Source organism: Talpa occidentalis, unplaced genomic scaffold (assembly GCF_014898055.3).
Source record: "Talpa occidentalis isolate TD23 unplaced genomic scaffold, MPIMG_talOcc4v2.1 talOcc4.3, whole genome shotgun sequence".
Classification (NCBI taxonomy): domain Eukaryota; kingdom Metazoa; phylum Chordata; class Mammalia; order Eulipotyphla; family Talpidae; genus Talpa; species Talpa occidentalis.
The window spans coordinates 88,932,584-88,943,818 of record NW_023603184.1 but is presented as its reverse complement, the minus strand read 5'-3'; positions in this window follow the sequence as shown (position 1 = coordinate 88,943,818).

Genomic DNA, 11,235 nt, shown 5'->3' with positions numbered 1-11,235 from the left:
CTGTTATTTTGGCCATTTTTTCTACGATAACACTTATACCACATTATTTTAATTGCCTGGTAGATTTCTTTTTCTTTTTCAATATTGCCTCAACTATTCTTGGTTCTGGTATTTGCATGTACATTTCATATTATTTTTTTAAAAGATTTTTTTTATTTACGCATACAAGAACTGGGGTACAGGCCAGAGGTATGGGGGTGGTGGATGAGAGGATTCACCAGAGACAGAGTGGAGAGCAGAACAGGCAGACTGATTGAAATGCACTGCTGAAGGGAGCAGCGGGCAAGACAGGAGAGGTCTGCTGCACTATGCGGGTCACCTCCCTGACTGTCATCGAACTCGTGCTGCAGTGGCTGCAAAAAGCTTCGTAGGTTGCATCTTAACCCCTTGCACCATCAGGGAGGTCCACATTTCATATTATTTTTACTTTTTAATAATATTTTTATTGAGGTGACATTAATGTGCAACACTGTATATTGTCCGAGCTTATAGGATCCTACATCTTCAGCTGTATGCTACCACACTACCAAGGCGCCCATAGTCCCCCCACCATGTCCATTGTGTCCCTTCCTAACCTTCCCCTCTATCCTTCCCTGACCCCTCTGATAGCCTCAGTTTTACAATCATATTTCTATGATTTGCTTTTCATTTATGTTTTCTGACTCTTTTATTTCTCTGTATCCCACATATGGGTAAAGCTATTCAGTATCGTTTTCCTTTTGGGTTATTTTGCTTAGCACAATCCCCTAGTTCCATTAGAAACACCTTGTCTTCAGAGAACAAAAAGAACAGATTTGTGTTCAGATGGCATTGTACACATGCATACAAAAATATACAGTAACCTGTTTACAGTGAAAAATTAAAGCCATACATAGAAGTACCATATTTATATGTCTATTATTTTAAAATTGAATAATTCCTATGTAAAAATAAGTAAAAAGGGAAATGAATAGAACATTCACTAAAATCATATTTAATAGAGATACCTGTCTCCTTTAAGAAAAAGAAGAATGTAGCAACAATTATGAGGGACAGGTGGATGAAGACTGTGGATGCAATTCACAGTTTATGATTGATTTTCATTATTAAACACTAGAAAACAATTCAAATAAGGATCAAAGTATTTAAAGAAAATTCCAAAGTTTGGAAAGATTGGTGAAATGATGCTAATAAATCATTTAAATTTGAGATTGAAAAATATATATGTCTAGCTAATGCATAACAAAAGTCCTCAGCTGACTAAGAAACCTAAAATTTCTGTAGGTTGACAATTTGTATGAAATTATAAGACTCTAGTAAAATAAAGTATGAAATGTTTACAATTGTTTGCAAAACCTCCAAATTAGGTATACATTTAAATGGCACTTTTTAGCATTGGAATTAATTACTGTCACATGTTATCTGTACTATTTTCTGAAATTTGAGAAGCTAATAGCCCAAGAAGCTTAAATCTGTGGTATTTTTATAATATCTAAGAATTGTAAAGTGTCATTTTTAGATATTTTGACATTAAATTTTATTAAATTATCTCATTGCTGTAATTGTTTTATTAGCTATCATTTGAAGAGTTATTATAATTTACCCATTGACTGATTAGTTCATTTCAATATAAAATAATTGATAAAATAATGTAATCTTTCCAAATGCCTACAAAAATAAGCAAAACATCAGGCTAAAAATGACAATCAGCTTATAAATGAAATGGAGTAACTTGTTTCCCAGGGATATTTGACAAATGATATTTTTCTTAATCTCTGTATGTACCTAGTAATCAAAACATTTGTTTTAACCCAAGTACTATTCTATAAAATAATTCATATTTTAGACACATAAACATATATGTGTCTATATACATATATGTATATTATATATATATATAATATGACATATGACATTGGTCACAACCTGATATACAAATATATTTATGTTAAAAGAAAAGACTCTGAATGAAGCTACCTAAATTAAAAAACTGAAAATAATATATAATATTTGCTCATAAGAGCATAACATTTCTTCAGGATGTCTATCTCTATGAATTTACATATCTTTTGCAAGGATCTTAGTGAGAGTAGTTAGAATAATGGGAAAAGATATAACACAATACTTTCCCACTTATGGTTATTATCATTAAGACGTGTTAGACCATGCTTTCAGTGAAATTTTCTTTCATGTATACTTAATGCAATTTCTTTTAGAAATGGAGAAATGTAAGAAAAAATAGGAAAAGCTTCCAGGAATTAGCAGAAAAGAATAAAAGTATCTGACTGTGTGAATACAACAGTTTTACTCTATTGTCCAGAATAATGCAGTTTCTCTTCCTCCCAGAACTTTACTTTAGACATCATTCCCTCCATACATGAAGATATCCTGCAAGGTACAGACAGAATAGTTGTAATCATTTGCTTTTATCCCCCCAGCTCACTCCCTCAGTTATCTATTCTTAGGAATACCCACTTGGGAAGCACTTCAGAAGAACTAATTCTGTTCAGGAAGAAATTAGGAGAATCACCCTCTCTACTTGAATTGTAATCAATTTCTTTCTGGTGGTAAATGCTTAGGTCCTGACCTTGTAGCCTGCACTTTAGTCTAGATTCTTTCTTTTATCTTTCAGGGGTGTTCTTTTTAACCAAATATTTTTCTTTGCATAATAGAAACATGGTTATCCATACTAGAATGTTGTGCCACTAACCACTATTTTTAGCTACCTTCTAAGACCTGCCCCTCACATGAGTAATTGCATAAAATTACCCTGCAATCCCTCCCCTTCTCTTTGCTATATTTTGCCCATTTGCATGCCTCCCTTATCTTCAGAAACTTCTGCTCACTTCTGTGTCATTTCTATCTTTTCTTTTGTCCCACGAATCCTCATAATCCCTGTCCTGATGCCATTTTGTGGCTACACTTTTAGTGTACCCATTATTCTGGAGTGGATATTAATAAACTAACATAATATCACAGAACAGTCTGAAATGTGTGCTGAAGAAATGAGTCCGTAGAGGTGACAAGTTTAAAAGTAAAGATTATTTGGCGAAAAACCTTTGGAGAGATGATTTATACAGATTAACTTTGGGGGTGTTTGGTCCTTCAGTTTAAAAAAGTGTAATTGTTTCAACCACTGTCTGCCAACCTTATTTGGAGATTTTGTAAAGGACCCATGCTATGTTCTTATTCTGGGAGTGAAGAAACACTAGATGTTTATTATTAATAAACACTATGTTTATTTACATTGCTCAACTCTAAAAATTGGTGGAAATGGCCACTGAATACTGTGTTTCAAGAATTTTGACTGCTTATCATTTTAACGTTGCTTAGTTCTCAAATCCCAACTCAATGACTGCCGATTTTGTTAAGCTACATAGGTTGGTAACAGTAGGAACAGCCTGTGTTTTGAATGCAAATAAAACTAGATATATTTCATAATTTCTCTTACTATACTTGTAGCCTTGGGCAACTTCACTAAACTCTCAATAGCTCAGATTTCTCATCTACAAAACAAGCCTAATAGAGTTACCTTTTTATCATGGGAGAATGAAATGAGATAAGATACATTAAGTACAAAGAACAGTTCTTAAAATGTAACATTCAATAAATGCTAGCAATTGCTGAGAAAAATTTCTGAATATTTTCTGAAAGTCATTGCTCAGAATATTATTCATTTTAAATTCTTTCTGAACACATCACAGAATTCAACACATGGATCCAGCTTGCTCCATATATGAGGAAATGATCTTTTAAATTTTATTTTGTGATATAAAAGATTTAAATAAATATTTAGTGAAAATATCAATTAAATGTAACATGTAAGAAGAGAATACCTCCTTTAAATAACATTATAAATTATAGTTCTTGTTGACAAAGCCATGTCAATATTCTTTTTCATCTAGATATGAGTCAAAAGAACAAGAGTTCACTTAAACATTCCTCTTATTTATTTATTTATTTAGGATTTCAAGTTAAATATAAAGAATTATTAAGTCTTAAAATTGCAATTCTTATGTTCATTTGGATTATATTTTATCCTCTCCTTCATATTTGAAAGCTTAGTTATAAAATATATAAGCACATTAGAAATAAAGGAATTTTTTACATGTTTTGAGAGTAAATAATAAATATTGAAACTTAACAAAAGCTGTAAGAAGAGTTTGTTTTAAAAAATAGAAAACTCCATTCAGAACATAAGATGTATATATAGACATATGTAAATATACTGATTTCACGTGTACTCTTTAAAGACTATAGATATTGAAGCGTGCTATTCAGTTGCTCCTTCAGAAAAGAGGCCTCATTTGACAGCTCAGAGCCCAGGCCCTCTCTGGGAATTTTCAGCAGCAAAGGCCTTACTCAAGGTGACATGTACTCCCCAGGGCAGTCAACATTCTCAGGTTGTCCTTATCAGATTACACAAATCGGAAGGGGCTGCCTCCCCAAAGTTCCTGAATGTGTAAATGATAAATCCTGAGAAACAAAAATAAGTATTTTAGATCAACAATATTTAGATAGATAAACCAATAAAAATAGACTAATAACTTGGGCAAGTACTTCAAGTGAATGTTATCTAAATGATCCATAAAGATGTTCAACCTCGGGCCTCCCTGGTGGCACAAGGGGTTAAGCACCGTACTATGAAGCAATCCACAGCATCTACAGCACGAGATCGATCCCTGGCCAGCCAGGGAGAAACCCACATAGCGCAGCAGACCTCTCCTGTCTTGCCCACTGCTCCCCTCAGCGGTGTATTTCAGTCAGTCTGCCTGTTCTGTTCCCCACTCTGTCTCTGGTGGATCCTCTCACCCCTGCATCTCTGGCCTATACCCCAGCTCTTATATGAATAAATAAATAAATCTTTTTAAAAAAAATGTTCAACCTCATTCATCGTTAGGAATATGAATATTAAAGTAGTAATGATATACCACTTCATATTCACTGAAATTATTAAAATATAGTAAAATACTGACATTTCTGAGTTTTGGTAAGGAATAGGACTCACCTACTGAGAGTGTGAGTATGACTGATATACGCCCTTTAGGAAATTGTTTGACAATATTTACTGGAACTAAGCACATATATAGTTAGTAAAGCAATAATTCTATATCTATGTGTATGCCTCACAATATGGTTTCACATGTTCATCAAAATATTTAAAACCATCTTCATATCAGCATTATGCTCAATAATTAAAATGTCCTTCAATATTAGTTAGAAATAGCATGATATATTCATATTGTGGAAAATTATGTATCTATGAAACTAATGAACTACAATTATGTGTAACACTAATAAATCTCACTAATGTAATGTTAAGCAAAAAAGCTAGACCAAAGCCCAAGAATGTGGTACAATGTCAAATAGAAATTTCAGATATAGGAAAAGGTAGTCATTGCTGACAGACATGCAAAGGGGGTAATCTTTCATAGTAAAAAAAATCACTGGGAAGCACATTTAATCATGTTAAGATATTAATGAGAAATGGGTGTATAACTGCCTAGTATGGAATATACTACATTTCCTCTCTTTTGTTTCTAATTTGTTTTTAAAACCCAGTTACCTTTGCCTTAATAGCAAATGGTGAAGAAATTTAAGAAGGAGATTCTAAAAAATGTATGACCCAATATTCTGGCTCCATTGATCCACAGAGATCCTGTTTAAAGATTTGTTACATCCCATGAATCTAAATCTAAGCATATGAATTCAGAACAGTACAAATCAGATTCTTTTAAATTCTCCTACCTTATTTCCCTAGACACTAGGTAGCAGTACCTTTAAAATGACCTGTCATTTGTGATGTTGTGAACATTTTAATAATTTTCCCCAGTCTCAATTGTTGAATAAGAAAGAAGTGAGATTTTTTTAAATGATCTTATTGATCCAATCATCACCTGCATAATGTTGAAACATGTAGTGATTTGTTTTCTTAAATCTGACCTCAGGCACCACTGCCAAAAGTGTCAAGCTGCCAGCTGTGCTCTTTCTCTGCCACAATCCAAATTGTACACTCATGCATGTTACCTCCCCCCTTCTTTTATTATGTGTTTCACAGTGTGCAATTTTGCTAAAACAAGCCCTTTAATTATACATTGCCAAAAGTGTCACCTACTGTTAAATGATTCCTGTGCTGCAGACAGAGAAACTGTGGCTCCTATCAGGTTCTGAAGTTTCCATTACGTGCACAGACCCCAAGAACAGCTGTTAACAAATCTGTTGGTGGTTTTGAGTAAAAAGGAGCCAGGCTGTGCTCCTGCTGTACTTTTGGTCAGAGAAGGTAATTTGCATTTTGACAGGCTTAGCAGGCAAGAGAAAAGACAGCACAGGTATAATAACAGCTCAACATGAAACATTTGGCCCAAAATATTACTACTTTTGAAAGTTTGATTAAATAATGAACAGTGATCAGAGAGATATTTATCTTGGGAGAACAGTAATGTTAAAGGTATTTATTGAACAACTTAGTTAGAGTGAATTGGTATTTTTAATGTATGCTTTAATATTTTATTAGACTGTTTAAGATGGATCTAATTTGATACAAAGCAGAATAAGAAAATTGGGGTAGTAATTTGAATCCATTTTTTCTTTAAGACAGCCTAAAAATACTTGAATTCTTTATTCTCTTATTATATTAAAAGTTGTATCTATATTGGACTATTTTTCCCAAAAATTTTATTTAAGTGTAGATTATATAATTTTTCACAGCAACCAAAATATCTATACTTGAATTGTAACTTCCACTCTATTTTTCTTTTAATCAAACCTTAAAACAATGTATGCATTTTCATCTTGGTTATATTCCCCATACAATTCCCACCCCCCCATTTTGACTCTAATGCATACATTGTACAAAAATGAAAAATGATGTAAAAATATATATATAATAAAATATTAAAAAAACCTTAAAACAGTGATTTAAAAAAAAGAATGACATTATTACATTTAAATAGTCTAAGTTTACTGGCTATTTCATATTAAATTATTTTACTTTAAGTTCTTCCTTGATAATAGAGCATATAATACCTTCAAAACATTGTACATTGACCATAGATCACAACATAAAATAATTTACAATTATAAAATGTTAATATGGAAGGAATATTTTCTAACAGTGATGGAGTTTGATGGTATTTACCAGTCTCGTCTTGTGCTGGCTGGACATAACCCAAACCAGTCCCAGGCCTCTTAGCTTCTGAGTGGGACCACAGGACAAAATTCTGACTATTGGTATGTGTGTGGCAGAACTGAATATCCCACTGCCAGAACTGGTTAGAAAGCAATATTCAATGTATGCACTCACTTTTCTAGGCCCTAGAAAAATGGCAAAAATATCACCAGGCAGGCTACCTTAAGTCAGAAGTCAGAAAAGAGCTGTTCATAAGGGCTACCTAACCAAAACCAAACACACTGGACTTGACACAAGTGAAACTAACATTTTATTGTGTTAGCCCAGAGACTTGGTAAGCCATTTGTTTCTACAGTTTCCCTACCCTCCTTACAAATCTTTTTTGTTGCATAGATGTTTAAATGTACTCTACATACCTTTATTTAAATAAAAATTGACCATTAGTAACTTTATTGATTTATCAAGGCTTGTTGGTGCTGTTGTTTGTTTTATTTTTTTCCTTTGGTAATTAAACAGATAAAGATTGAGTTTAGTAGACTTTAAATGAGAAATTTCAAAAAAACAAAATGTTGCAGTACTTTAACAAGTTTAAAGGCAAATAAATATCCATTATATAAAATAAGACAAGCAGATAATCTTTAAGGAGATAATTATATTCTATATGGAAATTTGTAAAGCATCCTGCTGTACTTTAATTATTAGCTGCATAGAAACATATACATCTTTCATTTTTAAAAAAGTAATGATTTATAAGCAAGTACACTAAGGACATGGATTTGGTTATCAATAAATAGTAGAGTAGCTAGATATATAGTTTTTATTTTCAAACTAAAGGCTAAATCCCATTGCTTTTGGTATATTATTTTTTTTTCTATCTAATGTTTTTTTTTAAAGATTTATTTATACAAGAACTAGGGTATAAGTCAGAGATGCGGGAGGGTGAGAGAATTCGCCAGAGACAGAGTGGGAGCAGAACAGGCAGACGACTGAAAACACTGCTGAGGAGAGCAGCAGGCAAGACAGGAGAGGTCTGCCGTGCCATGTGGGTATCACCCTGGCAGACCGGGATTGAACCCATGCTGCAGAGGCTGCAGACAGCTTCACAGCAGTGGGCTCAACCAGCTGTGCCACTGGGGAGGCCCCTATTCTAATGGGTTTATATAATTAATTCAGCATACTTATTTAATAAAAGAGATTGGGGATAAAGTAATACTACATGTAATGTTTTGTATGTACATATGTGTATGTATATATAAGCATATGTATGATCTTGAAAATTAACTACAAATCAATATGCAAAACAAAAAGATTTCTGAGAACTTTAAAAATAATACTTTTTAGACAAGTGCACTGTAATGTTTTACTGTAATATTACCCACAGTAAACAGAAAAAGAATGATTCATTCTAGTGACTCTGTGTGACTAATGCATTTCTCATTTAAAGAGTCTTCCCTTGAATCTTCCAGAGCAACAGCAGCACGTCAAAAGCCCTAAATGTCTGAAAAATACACCTGCATTGTCACATATTCCATTTCCCTATATTTTCTACCTAACTGCTTTGTTCCCTGTCCCCTCAGTCCCACTAACTTTCCAGTGCCCCACTGCTCACTCAATACATTCCTTTTGTCTCTAGTTTGATTCTTTCATCTGTCAATCATATGCCATTCAAGATTTAAGAATGACTTAGTTCCACAATAAGTATAGTTTTATGAAAATGATATTTCTAGACTGCCTGTGCTAGACTCAAAGCTAAGTATGCCTTATCAATACTGAAGAGTTGAACGATGTAAGAGTGATGTTAATAAACTTTCCCTCTAGATAAGGTTGAATTTATAACATTGATTGAAAAATCCCTTATCTGTTCAGAGATACCTAAACAGATATTAAAAATACCAGCTAAGAAGGAGGATAAAGGCAGATGAAGTATAAAGACAAGAACAAGTGACTCTAGGGCTGGTTTAGCCCACACAGTCAGCATCAGAATGGTACAAACTGACTGTAAAGCAAAAATATGCCTAAGGAGCTTTGACTTGAACATCAAGTATATTTTGGCTTAATCATGTAGATTGAACAAAAAGAGAAAAAAACCCTCAAATAGTGGAGATATTGAAGGTATTCTAACCATCAATACATATAGAAATATTCATAAGCTTGGTTCAATATATAAAGAACCATAATGTTCAGCCTTTTCCTTACAACCTGACTTACTGATAGTTTCATTAAATAATATTCTGGATTTATAAATTCCATTCATTGCATCCTTCCTTAACTCCTTACATATGATTTCTTTCTCCCCTGCCCTATTAAAATTTCTACCTACAGTATCACTGATAGGCTTTTAATTGCTACATCCATAAATTGTTTCTAAGCCATCACCTTTGGTGTTACTTATTAATGAAATGCTCTTCTCGGAATGAGATGACATCATTATTTTTCCTGATTTTACTTCCATTGCTTTTTACATTATTTTTTAATTGCCTGAACCAGATTATATTGCAATGTACTTCTAAGACTGTTTCCACTATAACTGCTATGGACTTATCTCTCAAAATACTTGCTTTAACGCAATGTACTTCAGATTTACTGAATTTCTTTTATTGCTTGCATATGACATTTGTATGAGTCATCCTCACTCCCTAATGGGTCCTTTATTCTTTTCTCTTGGCTAAGTTATGCTCAGCAAGAAGACATTAATGTTTTCCTCAGCCTGACTAAACTTTAAGTATGCTTCTTTCTGCCTCAGAGCCCCTGATCTCCCCCTCACTTGGGCCTTTACAGAAACCAAAACCAGATTTTCTAAACAGAGAGGTCCATTACCTCCCTTTCCTTAAAGCATTTACTTTAGAAAATTTAGAAATGCAGATTCTTTATTTTTTTAAGATTTATTTTATTTATACAAGAACTGGTGTAGAGGCCAGATGTGCAGGAGGGTGAGAGGATTCACCAGAGACAGAGTGGGGAATGCAACAGGCAGACTGACTGAAATACACTGCTGAGGGGAGCAGCGGGAGAGACAGGAGAGGTCTGCTGCGCCATGTGGGCATCTCCGCAGCTGACGGGGATCGAACTGGCACTGCAGAGGCTGCGGACAGCTTCAGAGAGCTGCGCTCAACTGCCTGCACCACCAGGGAGGCCCAAAATGCAGATTCTTTTTCTGACCCTGAGATATATTAAAAATACTTTTTCAGTTTTACATCCCAGGACTGATAACTAGTCCTTCAAATGTTACATCCAGGAAGCAAGCATTGTTAACCTAGTCTCGATGAGAAGGAAGCAAAGGGACTTGCTTCATTACCTCCTGTCATGAAGAGAGAAGAAAATTTAGTTTTCCTTTGGGTATGGTCAATTAGCAAAAATAGATGTTCTATGATCCTCCACATGCTTTATGGGATGGCTGCTTGAGAGAGATTTGGTCTTCAGCAAGGTATACCTTAAGGTCATAATAACCCTGATAAAAAAAGAAAACAAGTCCAGGATGGAGCTTGGTGGAATAAACATTGTGAGCATAGTCATTTCTCTCCCACTATTCTCCTGCCACTATTCTTCTGAAAGTTAGAGGCTAACAGCAACTACTAATGAGATCTCGTGTAACACAGAACAAGTGATGCTATCCACTTATCCTTTGACATATATTTTATGTATCCGGAAATGAAAAATCTCAATATAGATTTACATTGATAGCTACATTGTAATTACTATTACAAAAATATTTCCAAACACTGTGGAATTCTAGTTTGGGTAAATTCTACTCTAATTTAATACCATTTGAGTAAGGGCTTATACATAAATATATTGCCAGGTTTGTTAGATATAAGTGGCTCCATATATTTGCACCATAGTAATAGTGAAAGAGATAAGGAATGTTCAAAGATGTTAGTAAAATGATTGAAAGATGATAGACAGTTGATTGATGATATAGACAGGTAAATAGATGGATAGATAGATAGATAGATAGATAGATAGATAGATAGATAATAGATGGGTGGATATATGGGTGGGTGGATGAAAGGATGGCTAGATACATAGATAGAATAAACATTGCCATGGAGACCAAGAAAAGAATGTTTCCAGCAGTGCCACTGAGCAGTGTCCTACATGTGAAAGGGATCAACACTGAAATTGACCTT